The sequence below is a fragment of the Tursiops truncatus genome, chromosome 14 (assembly GCF_011762595.2).
Source record: "Tursiops truncatus isolate mTurTru1 chromosome 14, mTurTru1.mat.Y, whole genome shotgun sequence".
Classification (NCBI taxonomy): Eukaryota; Metazoa; Chordata; class Mammalia; order Artiodactyla; family Delphinidae; genus Tursiops; species Tursiops truncatus.
In genome coordinates, this window is record NC_047047.1 from 81,007,804 (window position 1) to 81,020,319 (window position 12,516).

The window sequence follows — 12,516 nt, forward strand, 5'->3', positions numbered from 1 at the left end:
TACTGTAATAGGTTTATAATACTTCTCACACAAATAATACATAAAACCAAACACAAAAAATAAAGAAAATATTTTTAATCTCACAGTACAGTACCTTGGAAAGTATAGCAGTACAGCACAACAGCTGGCATCCAGGGGCTGGCATCGAGTGAACAGGCAAGAAGAGTTACTGACTGGAGGAGGGAGAGGAGGTGGGCGATGGTAGAGCTGAAGGATCGTCAGCAATAGGGGATGGAGGGCAAGCCGCAATGTCACTCACGCCTGACGCTGACGGCACAGGTTCTGGTTCCTTGCTGGATTCGATTCTACCCACCCTCTTGAAAAAACGATCCAGTGATGTCTGGGTGGTAGCATGTTCACATCTTGGAAAGTTCTCTACTTGAAGGTTCGTATGTAGGGGACTTACTGTACTTTTCTGTATCTTGTATCTTGTTACTTCACTTCAGGTCATAAAGATAAATACCATATTATCTTCTTAAAATTTTATAATTCTGACTTTCAAAGCTAGGTCTTTAATCTGCCTGGAATTGATTTTTGTAAATGGTGTGACAAAGGATCCCATTTCAGTTTTATTCTTTTTGCTATTTTTTGCTGGGCACCGTTAATGAAATGTACGTTTCCCCCACTAATCTACACTGCCTTGTTTCGTCATAAATCAAGTTTCAATGCACATCTGTTTCTGGGCCTGCATTTTGCTCCATTGGTTTACTTCTATATCCCTGTGCCAATGCCACATCATCTTAATTACTACAACTTTGTATAAGTACTGTTACGCCGTAAGGCCAGTCCCCACCTTGTTCTTCTGGGGTATTTTACCGATACTTGGCCAATTGCTCTTCTGTATATATTCTGGAATCAACTTGTCAAGGTCCACACACACACACACACACATACACACACTCAAAATGGCTGGGGCTTTGAGTAGCATAGAATTGAATGTGTAGGTTAATTCACAAAAAATTAACATCTATATGATTTTGACTATTTTGTATCAATAAACATGATACATATTCCCATTTCTTTTTTAATACTTTTTAGTAAAAATTATATCATTTTCTCAACCTTGGCATTACATACTTTTAAATTTATTTCTATGCACTTATTATTATTTATACTCTAAGTGCTATTTTTAATATCATTCTCTTTAATAGACTGTTGGAGTATTAAAGTGCATTTGACTTTATCCTGCCTTTCCTCTACAAACTGTATGCCTGGTTGTTGAGGACAAGGTTATTTTTACCCCCGTATTCTAGCTGATAATTGAGGGAATTATAGAATTAAACTATCACCATTTCACAATTCCTAACGGATTAATGGATATAAGTAATGATCACCAATAGCTACTGACATCCCCCCAAAATAAAGAGCCAGTCATTATGTGCCTCTTAATTGAAGAGTACAAGAATACCCTATGAGTGAAAAAAAAAATGAAAAAGAAAACAATAAACAAACAAAATATAAAAACTTAAAAAAAAAAAGAATACCCTATGAAGTAGCCTTGCCTAAAAAAATTCAGTCTAAAACTGATCAAGCAATTAATAATTTACAGGAAAAACAGAGTATAGAAGAACATGTTAAACACCACGGGCATGCAGTAGGCAAAATCCACAACAAACAAACCAGTTTGTTCGACAAATAAATTGCGGGCTTCACTGCTGGCGCAGTGGTTGAGAGTCCGCCTGCCAATGCAGGGGACACGGGTTCGTGCCCCGGTCCGGGAAGATCCCACGTGCCGCGGAGCGGCTGGGCCCGTGAGCCATGGCCGCTGAGCCTGCACGTCCGGAGCCTGTGCTCCGCAATGGGAGAGGCCACAACAGTGAGAGGCCCGTGTGCCACAAAAAATAAATAAATAAATAAATAAATTGCAAGGAAAAATAAGAAACCACAGAGATGTATCTATAGATTACAAGAGACCCAAGAGACACATTAACAAATCACAGTGTGAGTCGAACAAACTATATGTATGAGAATTGGAGAAATTTGAACTCTGACTACTACATAATAAGGATTCATTGTTAACATCAGTTTTTAAGTGTAATAATGGTATTATTTTTAGACTGTCTCTATCTTTTAAAGATACATACTGAAGTACTTATGGGTAAAATTGTAAGCTGTCTGGGATTTGCTTCAAAAATAATCCAGGATAGAGGAGTGGGTGGGGATGGATGACCAGGACCGGTCATGAGTTCATAAATCATTTAAGCTGGTGATATGCACATGAGAGTTTAATAAGCTATTTTCTCCACTTCCGTACATTTAAAAAATTTTCCACAGTATAAACCTTTTTTAAAAAGCTAAAAGAAAATAATGTCATTTATCCATTGGATGCAATTTTCTATATATTGATATATATATTACATCAAGCTTTCTAAATGTATTTTTTTCAAATTTTCTATGTACAAACTGAATTTTTTATCTGCTTTCCCTATCAGTTAATGAGAGAGGTATAGTTAAATCTTCCAATTTGATGGTAGATTCGTCAACTTCCTCTTATAGTTCTTTTCTTAAACCAACTTTTGCTTTATATATTTTAAGGCGATATTACTAGGTAAATACAAGTTTAGAGTTATAATATCTTTCTGATGAATTCTTTTATTAATATGCAATAATCCTCTTTATCTCCAGTAATTCCTTAACCTCTATTTTGCCTGCAATTAGATTATATTGTATACCTGCTACTTATATAATATTGTACATCAACTATACTTTAATAAGAATAATCAAAAAAAGAAAAACAAACAAAAAATCTATTACACTAAAAAATGCATACTTAATAAAACCTGACGATAATAATTGTATCTTCCTTCCAAACAAAAAAACCTTATAATTCATTTGCTAAGTTTTCTAGTATATTTGTTCTACTTTCTAGTATATTTGTTCTACTTCTAGTATATTTGTTCTACTTCTATTTTGTTCTACTGCTTTTAGAATTTCCTTTAGTGAGATCGTGTTTGTGATAAGCTCTCCATTTTTGTCTTGAAATGTCTGTATTTTACCCTTATTCTTGTAGAATAATGTTTCTGTATATAACACTCTAGATTTCCAGTTATATTTCCCAGTTATGTATTACAGATATATAGTGCCCTTTGAAAGTACACTCTCTTCTGGCTTCCACTGTTGCTATTAAGAAGTTAGCTGTACTGCATTTTTACAAATAGTACTGAGAGCGAAAAATGAAACCCCCTACACCTCCAGAAAAGGAAGTCAAAACAAAGCCAAGAAAGTAATACAGAAAAGGTGCGCATAGTCACCACCAACAACAAAAAATGATGAGAGGAATGAAGGAGAACTTGTTCCATGTCACCCACATTCGGGCAGCCCAAGACACTGCAACTCTGAGGTATCCAAGTACCCTGAAAAAAATGCACCCTGAATAATCAGCTTGACCCATATGCTGTCATCAGGTTTCCCCGGCCACAGAGTCCGCCATGAAGATGGAGAACAGCTGCACACCGGTGTTCTCCATGGACGTCAAGGCCGACAAGTATCAGATCAGATGAGCTGTGAAGAGGCTCTCTGATGCTGGTGTGGCCGAGGCCGTGCCCTCACCTGGCCTGATGGAGAGAAGGCGGCACTGGAACTGGCCAACGAGATTGGGGGATTATCTAAACAGGGCAGAGCCGGTGAGTTCTCAATAGAATAAGCTTTTCCACCATCCACAAAAGGAAGGAGGAGGAGAAAGAAAAGGAGGAGAAAGAGAAGAAATCTCTTAGTATAAATTGTCGTTCCTTTGAAAGCATCTGACTCTCCTCTTGTTGCCTTTAATGTCTTCTTGTCTTTGGTGTCCTGTAGATTCAGTTTGACATGATACCAGCTCTTTTTTATTCTTTACAACAGCCCATTGAGGCAGGCAAGACAGTTACTCGGGAAAAGCCCAAACGGACTTTTTGGCCAGCCCAATATCACTTGAAAGATGCAGAAGCTGAGGCTGAGAGGTCAAGGGTTACAAGGGAAAGAAAGACTGGAAGGCACTTTCAACCACGAAACGTCCTGCTCTTTATAATAAAGGATGAAGAAACGGCTAAGTTAGATGTAGGTTCTGCCAGAACTAGAAGCAGAGACCTCAAAGAATGTCAGAGATCTCACTGAGGGCGTCGGGCTGGCCCTTAGGACTGCACACGTGTGACAGGAAGGTCATGAGAGTAGAGAGGCTAGGTCTCAGCTTCTCAGACCCAGAAGCTCCAACCTCCTGATCTCCCAACTGCTAACACCCAAGCTCTTGAGATGTTGATTGGGATGATAAGAAAGGATTTCCGAGAATTAATTTGCAACTCAAAACAGAATGACCAGAGGGCTCAGACAGTCCAGAGCAGTGATCTCCCAATTTTTTTAATGTGCCACCCACCAGTAAAATGTCTAGAGTATGCATCCTCAATAAATGCACTTTTATCTTTTACAGATTGTTAAGTAGTGAATAAGACTAAAGTACCACATTATGTACACTGTAACAAGTAAACTGAAAATAGAATGGGGGTGCAGGTGGTGGGATGATTGGGAAGTTGGGATTGACATATATGCACTAGTATGTATAAAACAGATAACTAATAAGAACCTGCTGTATAAAAAAAATTAAATTAAATTAAAAAAAAGAAAATAGAATGTCAGAAAAGGATGAAATATAAATACAAATGGAAGTTCTAATATTTGTCCCCAGTCTCCAGTGAACCATCTTGTCTCTCAAAGCAGCAATAACAAAACAATAACAGCAAGGTTCCTGCTGAAAACCTTATGAGCTACAAATGTTTTCTTTACATCTGAGGAAACCAAGGATAAGTAAGGTCACAACCTTGATCTGCATCACACCAAGTGGGGGACACAGCCAGGACCTGAACTCGGGTCCGCCTGGCTTCAAGTCCTGAGTATGACCTTTTCCCCCACTGTCTTTGCCCCAGTTTCAGGGGCAAGTTAGCTAAGACAGGAGCCTCAGCAGGAGTGGGATCACCAGTGCTCTCACAGTCAGTAATTACAGCTGAAACAGCCATGGCTTCAATACCATATTTAATTTTTGTAAATACTTGGCTTTCTGACTGCATATAAATAAAAATGCCCATTACACTAACCAGAGACCCAGAATTAGAAAATAAGCCATTTTTAAACCACCAAAACATCTAGAGGTATATAATTATTCACTGCCTACAGACTTTATATTTTTAAAAGGGTTGCAAAGAGCAGGAATAATGAAGCTGGCATTATTACTCCATCATTAGATCACCATTGTGTTTTAGTCACGTGATTAACAGATTTCCCTCCTGATTGAAACTGAAATGCCTGTCAGGATTAGCTGGATTTCAGGGTCAGTCATGGGAAAATATAAAATGGAAGTGGCGGTTTTGATTACACAAGCCTAGAAACTGGCAGGGTGCAGCCTCAGACACCAGCCTGCTGTCCTGGACAATCTACCAAGTAACAGTGTGAGCTCCCTGTGATGCCTCTGATTTGATGCAGTTGGAAGGAAATTCCTGTCCAGATGGCAAACTGTCACTGCCTGGTGCCCCCTCCCCTAACATCGACCTGAAGAAATTACAAAGCAAGAGAAGCACGGGTCAGAGGAGCAAACACCAAGAACCACGAGGTCAGAAGGTTCCGAAAACCAAAGAACGGCGTAAGCAATGCCTGGCATCAAAGGTGCCTCCCACACATCACCCACACGACCTGCTGAGATGACCGGGCTTCGCCCACCACGGCCACGGGGAGCATCACCCCCCAGAGGTCTGGCAGCGTCTCGGAGCGGGCAGGACACCGGCAACACTAACTGAGAATTGGAAGCTGGTTTCACGCGGGTCTTCCGAATGGGGAAAGCTTGACCAGGACCACGCAGGGGCCATGACTCTGATTCTGAGGCCAAGGGTTCAACGAATCTGAGGGCACAAACAGGCTTCTGATGTTTTCCATCGAAAAGTTGATAGTCTTTCTGGAAATTTCTATAAGAACAACCAAGCAATTACCTGGAAAAATAAAGTTAGTGAAGACAGAGAAATAGCACAGGGTCCTATTAGTGTAGGCAGGAGGGGCAGTCCAGGCCTGGTATGGGTAGACCTCTGTTCTTACTGGTTGGAGTGGGGCTGGCGCTGGGGTGCTGGAAGACCCCCAGAGATGGCAGTGAGAGGGAAGGTTAGGGCACTTTTAAGTTCCGCTCTGGCCGCCATTCTGCCATCCTTAGAACAGTCATCGTGGGCCCATCAGGCCAGGCCCCTGCCCCTAGTCTCTGTGAGGTAAGCCGAGCAGTACGTGATCCTCGCTGGGGTGAAGATATGAGAAAACAGGTGAGGACAGATCCCCGACCTCAGGCAGCACCCCAAGCACCCACAGCACGGGGGCCCGAGGGGACTGGCTCCTTCCAAGGCTGCTGAGGTTCAGAGATACAACCCCGACCAGAGCTTCAGGGAGGGAAACAAAAAATGGAAGTGATTCTGTGGGATCTGGACCTCCACACCCTGGGTTCTATAGGCAAAGGAGAATTCTTTTTCCTTCTCTCCTCCTAGGGTCTCCAGCTTTGAACTGGACAGGTTGACAAAGAGGAAAATTTATTAGCTGTGCGTCACGCATACACATGGGAGTACCCAGAAGTGGAGAACTCAAAGGGGGTTAGAATTTGGGGTCTCTTCATCTAATTTAGTAGCGGAAAGGGATGGGGAGAAAGGACATTTTGGGAAAGGCAAATGACTTTTTGGAAAGATAAATGGGCCTTTCGGGGAATAGACGGAGATATGGCCGTTTGTGACAATGTCTGGATGGGTGGTGCAGACTCCGGAGGGGTTTATGACAATTGAGTTCTCTTTGGAGACTCTGCTTTCAGGCAGATAAGGGATTTCAGGAACTCAAATGCCTTCAGCTCAAAATAATTCCTATGTCAACATGGCAGATTTGTGGTGGCAGACCCTGATCCCTTGAGCTCCATCCCTCCCCTCCCATTAGACTCTGGGATCGACACAGGCCTGGCCTTTGACATTCCTATGGGGTCCTGAACCCACCAAGGCCAAAGTAGCCAGGTTCCTGAGAAGGACAGCCATTCTGAAATAAAGACGGCCAAAGAAACATCATTTACCCCCTGAAGCAGAATGATTGGAAGAGGACGACAAAAAATTTTAAAGAGCATAATAATCAAAATACCTAAGATAAAGGAAGACTTGGCAAAAACCACCTGTAAGAATAAGAAAACATTTTTTTTTAAAGAAGAGGAAGGGCAAAGAACTTGAGGAGACATTTCGCCAAAGAATATAACACAAACGGCCAATGAGCACAGGAGAAGAGGCTGAACACCATTAGTCATTAAGGAAATGTAAATCGAAACCACGATGAGGTACCACTGCATACTCATCAGGATGGCTATTACGAAGGGGGAAAAGACAGAAAATAACAAAAGTTGAGGAGGTTATGAAGAAATTGGAATGCTTGCTGATGGAAATGGGGCAGCTGCTATGGAAAACGGTACAGCGGTTCCTCAAAAAGTTAATCACAGAATCACCATTTGACCCAGCAAATGGGTATAAACCCAAAAGAACTGGAAGCCAGGACTTGAACAGATACTTGTACACCCATCGTCATAGCAGCATTGCTCACAGCAGCCAAAAGGTGGAAGCAACCCCAGTGTCTACTGACAGATGAATGAATAAACAAAACACGGTATATACAAACAAAGGAATATTATTCAGACTTAAAAAGGAAGGAAAGGAGGGATAAATTAGGAATATGGGATTAACAGACACAAACCACATAAAATACATAAGCAACAAGGATTTACAGTGTAGTATAGGGAACTATATTCAATATCGTGTAATAACTTATAATGGAAAATAATCTGAAAAAAATATATAACGGAATCACTTTGCTACACACCTGAAACTAATGCAATACTGTAAATCAACTATATTTCAATTACGAAAAAGATAACTAAAAAAAAAAAAGGAAGGAAATTCCAGCACATGTTATAACATGGTTGCCAGAGGAGAGAGGAAATGGGGAGTTATTTTTTCAGTTTGGGATGATGAAAAAGTTCTGGTGGCAGTGATGGTGGTGGCGCAAGAATGTACTTAATGCTACTGAACTGTCCACTTAAAGTGGTTACAATGGTAAATTTTATGTTATGCATATTTTATTATGATTTTTTTAAAGATTTCATCCAGTTATCTCCATTGAGACAAGACTCTACTCTCGCTATAATTTGAGCATCGCTAGGAAGCTGCAGTGTCCCTGGCAGGGACATTTCCTGGGCACCCTGCGCCTCAAGCCATGTGTCCAGAGGTGTCGCTCTTTAAGGAAGAGACCAACCGCACGCCGGCCCTCTCTCCACACCTGTCTCATAAAGCAGTTTTGAGGATAAAATGAGTAACGCCTCCAATGTGCCTAAAACCATAGCTGGCTCACGGTAACCCCCGATATTTTAATTAATATTACGATTTCGAACATCTTCACAGAACTTAAAGCGTTTTAGTTTCTCGTTTAAAGTAGAATTGCAGATCTTTTGTCTTGGTTCTCCAGAATCGGCCTCATCCCGCGCGCAGATGAGAACCATGCTAAGTGAAAGCCCCAGAGCATCCCAGAAGCTACCAACAAGTTGCCCTCAACCTTTGGTCTTTATGCTTCCCTGAGAATCAGAAACTTTAGCTTACATCCCAGGTCCTCATCGTTGGCGCCGTGACCCCAGTCGGGCAAGTGGGTGAGCCTGCTGAGGCCTCACCTGTGCGCGTGAAGGTGAGCTGGGCCCAGCAGCAGAATTCTGGGCTTGGATGTGTTGTGGGTCGTGGAGGGCGGGGGGTGCCCAGATCAGGGCACTCGGGCTTGCTCGGGGAAGCACGTACGCAGGCGCACTGGCAGACGCAGGAGGCCTCGGGTCTCGGGAGGGCTGACTCGGTCATCGGATGGAGCCAGCCTGGCCTCCCGCCCAGAGAGCAGCTCGGGGCTCAAGGCCTGAAGAGCTTCTGGCTCCAGTAGGAGGGGCTGCCCGGAGGCCCAGGTGCAGCAGGAAGGTTGTCACACAGCCAGAGGCACCTAGCAGGCCACAGGCCCCTCGCCTGGGGCTTCACTGGGCCCACTCACTGCCTGTCCATTCCTGGGCGACTTCCTGAGACCAGCATCCAGGCTTCGAGGGTCCATCTCCAAGCCCTCTGGCCACCTGCTCTCACCACCAGGCCTCCCTCAACCTCCTCTAGCACCCCACCAGCCTTACCATACCACGACCGCTGCCCACACCCCAAAATCTTGCTTTTTCACAGTACATCTTAGTGGTGCAACTGAAATATTGGTTCTTCCTCCTTCCACGACAGGGAGAGCTAATATCCTGACTGTGCTATAAGGCAGGGGATAATTACATCCCATTCTTCTAGCACAGAAAAGATAAGATTTTTTTGTTTCCTATGAAAACAGGCTGAATATTTATATTCTGCCATAATTTCAATGCATCACCTTCTAATGAGTGAGCTGCGGCCCCTGCCTTGAGATTCTGCTCAGTCAGCAGCTAGGTGTCAAGGAGAGCGCCCTCTGGTGAGGGAACTAGGGGACAGTTAGGCTGGGAGCAAACGGTGCAAAAAGATGTCTGGATAGCAGCCTGGGGGCGGGACTACGGTGTCCTAGGACAGTCACTCGAGAATCAGGGTTTGGGCTGGGCCGAGATGGGGCTGCAGAAAGAGTGGAGCATTGTAAGAGCAAGTTGGCAGGAGAGGGGAACCAGCCGGTGCTTCAGGGCCATTTCCCAGGAGCCCTTTGACTGGTCCGAGGGGGCTGGCTTGGAGGACTTGGAAAAAGGCAGGGATGGAAGGGCTACGGTAGTCCTAGGAAGCAGGATTCCCATCAACTGAGGGAGGCAGTCAGTGCTCCCTCGAGCCTCTGAATTCAAGCAACGATACCCAAAACTGGGACAGACCCAGAGCGCCCTGACAAGGAACGTGTAAACGCAAGGCACCCTCCCGGCCAGCAGCAAGATGCTGCCCAAGTCCGCTGCTGGTGTACGTGGAGCCTGGGATTTGGGGCACAGAGCAGCTGACGGACGATGCATGGAACACTCTTGTCGACGGTGGGCAGCTCAGAGCATCCTTTCTTCTCTGTATCCTCAGGGCACAGGTAGGCACCCTCTAGGAGTCTGCTGACTGGAGCAGGCTTCCGGCAGTCTGTCTCTGATGCATGCTCACCTCAAAACAGGCCTTGCTTTCTCTTTTAGTTCCTGTCTCTCAGAGGTCTGGCCCGAGTCCCCACCTGCCAAGCCTGGACAGGAGCCAGTTGTGTGTTTACGTGCTTGCTTGTTGTGTTTCTTCCTTGCCTCCTCCCAAAAAGGATCTGAGATCACTTTCCACGATATGAACGAGATGGAAAGTGGATACCTTTAAAAATCAGGGTGTTGGATAACAGTTGGTCAGTTTCTTACAAACTAAATATATTCTTACCGTATCATCCAGCAATCACAGTCCTTGGTATTTACCCAGATGAGTTGGAAACATCCCCACACTAGAACCTGCACATGGATGTTTATAGCAGCTTTACTCATAATTGCCAAAAGTTGAAAGCAACCAATATCCTTCAGTGGGTCAATGGACAAGCTGGGGGATATCCAGGCAGTGGGAAATTATTCAGCACTAAAAAGAAATTAGCCATGAAGCCATAAACAGACGTGGCAGAAACTTAAATGCATGTTACTAAGTGAAAGAAGCCAATCTGAGAAGGCTACATATTGCATGGTTCCAACTACATATACGACATCCTGGAGAAACCCAAACTATGGAGACAGTAAAAAGATAAGAGGTTGCTAGGGCTCGGGGGCAGGGAGGGATAAGCAAGAACAGCGGATTTTTAGGGTAGTGAAAACTATGCTGTATGATGCTGTAATGTTAGAGACACGTCATTATTCATTTGTTAAAATTCACAGGATCCACAACAGCAAGAGTAAACTGTAAACTATGGACTCTGGGTGATGAGGTGTGTGACGTGTGTTCATCATTTGTAACAAATGTACCCTCTGCGGTGGGAGGCTGATAGAGGGGAGGCTGTGCATGTGTGGGGCAGGGGGTGTATGACAAATCTCTGTACCCTCCTCTCAGTTCTGCTTTGAACCTAAAACTGCTCTAAAAACAAAACTCGATTTTTTAAAAATCTGGGCAATGAAAAACACTAGTAAAGTGGAAAGATAATGCCTGGGACATCCCTGGTGGCACAGTGGTTACAAATCCGTCTGCCAGTGCAAGGGACACGGGTTTGAGCCCTGGTCCGGGAAGATCCCACATGCCGTGGAGCAACTAAGCCCGTGCGCCACAACTACTGAGCCCGTGCTCTAGAGTCCACGAGCCACAACTACTGAGCCCGCGAGCCACAACTACTGAAGCCCATGTGCCTAGAGCCCGTGCTCCGCAACAAGAGAAGCCACCGCAATGAGAAGCCTGTGCACCGCGATGAAGAGTAGCCCCCACTCGCCGCAACTAGAGAAAGCCCGCGCACAGTAACAAAGACCCAATGCAGTCAAAAAATAAACAAATAAATAAAAATAAATAATAAGGAAAAAAAAGAAGATAATGTCTGAAGGAAAGTTAATGGGTACGTATTCAGTTACATATTCTGATACGTATTCTGTTTCCCTTCCCAGTCCTGTCCCCTTCAGTTACAAAATCAGGACAAAGATTCCTAAGAGCAGAAATTGAGACCCGATCAGTTAACATGTTTACTATACCAGGTAAAATAAAACAACTAGTCCTATATGCATCTGCATTTACAGATCTCAAAAATACAGAAGGTTGAGTAGAAAAGCAAGTTCGAAACATTGTCAACAAGAGAACAATAAAATATCTAAATACATTCTGTGATGCTGCCTATTGCTTACGGAAGCATGCAGGACAAATTATGAAATCATGGCATGGATGCATGCCGAATACATGACAACAGTCGCCTCTCAGGAGAGCTGAAGGGGACAGGACTGAGAAGGGAAACAGAAGGGGCTTCAAATATTACCTGCAGTGTTTTATTTCAATAAAACAAGCAAACGAAAATGTCTGAAGTTGAATATCTGTTCCTTTAGGGTGTCAGAAATGTGAGAGCTATTATCCTTTGCACTTTGTATTTTTAAGAATTCAAAATAACTATTGCTAACTTCATCATAAAAAACGTTACCACATCCAAAATGGTAAAATCGAGCCAGCCAGTCAGAAGGTGGCTTTTCCTGGGGAAAATGTGTCCCCAGGCGCTCATAAACAGGGCAGGTGGGATGCAGTCAGCAAGGGCCTCGATGACCAAGTGCTTTCAGTAAGCACGGTGGCCAGTCCTTCCACATCCCTCGGGACAAACCAAAGGCACAAGAACAAAAGAACTAGGGAGAAAGGACCTGAGTTGGACCCCACCTGAGGCCATTTTAAATTATTTTATATGATACTTAAGAGAACCAGAGGGGGGGCCCTGACATCCATCCTCAAGGATCTGCAGGAACAGTGGCAACACTTCCTTAAAGTTCTCCGGGCCCGCAAGGGCTGAGCTACTCCACCTCCATCAATGGTCTCATCGCACACCCAGGCTCAGAGGCTGCCTTCTGTAACCATGAGGGAC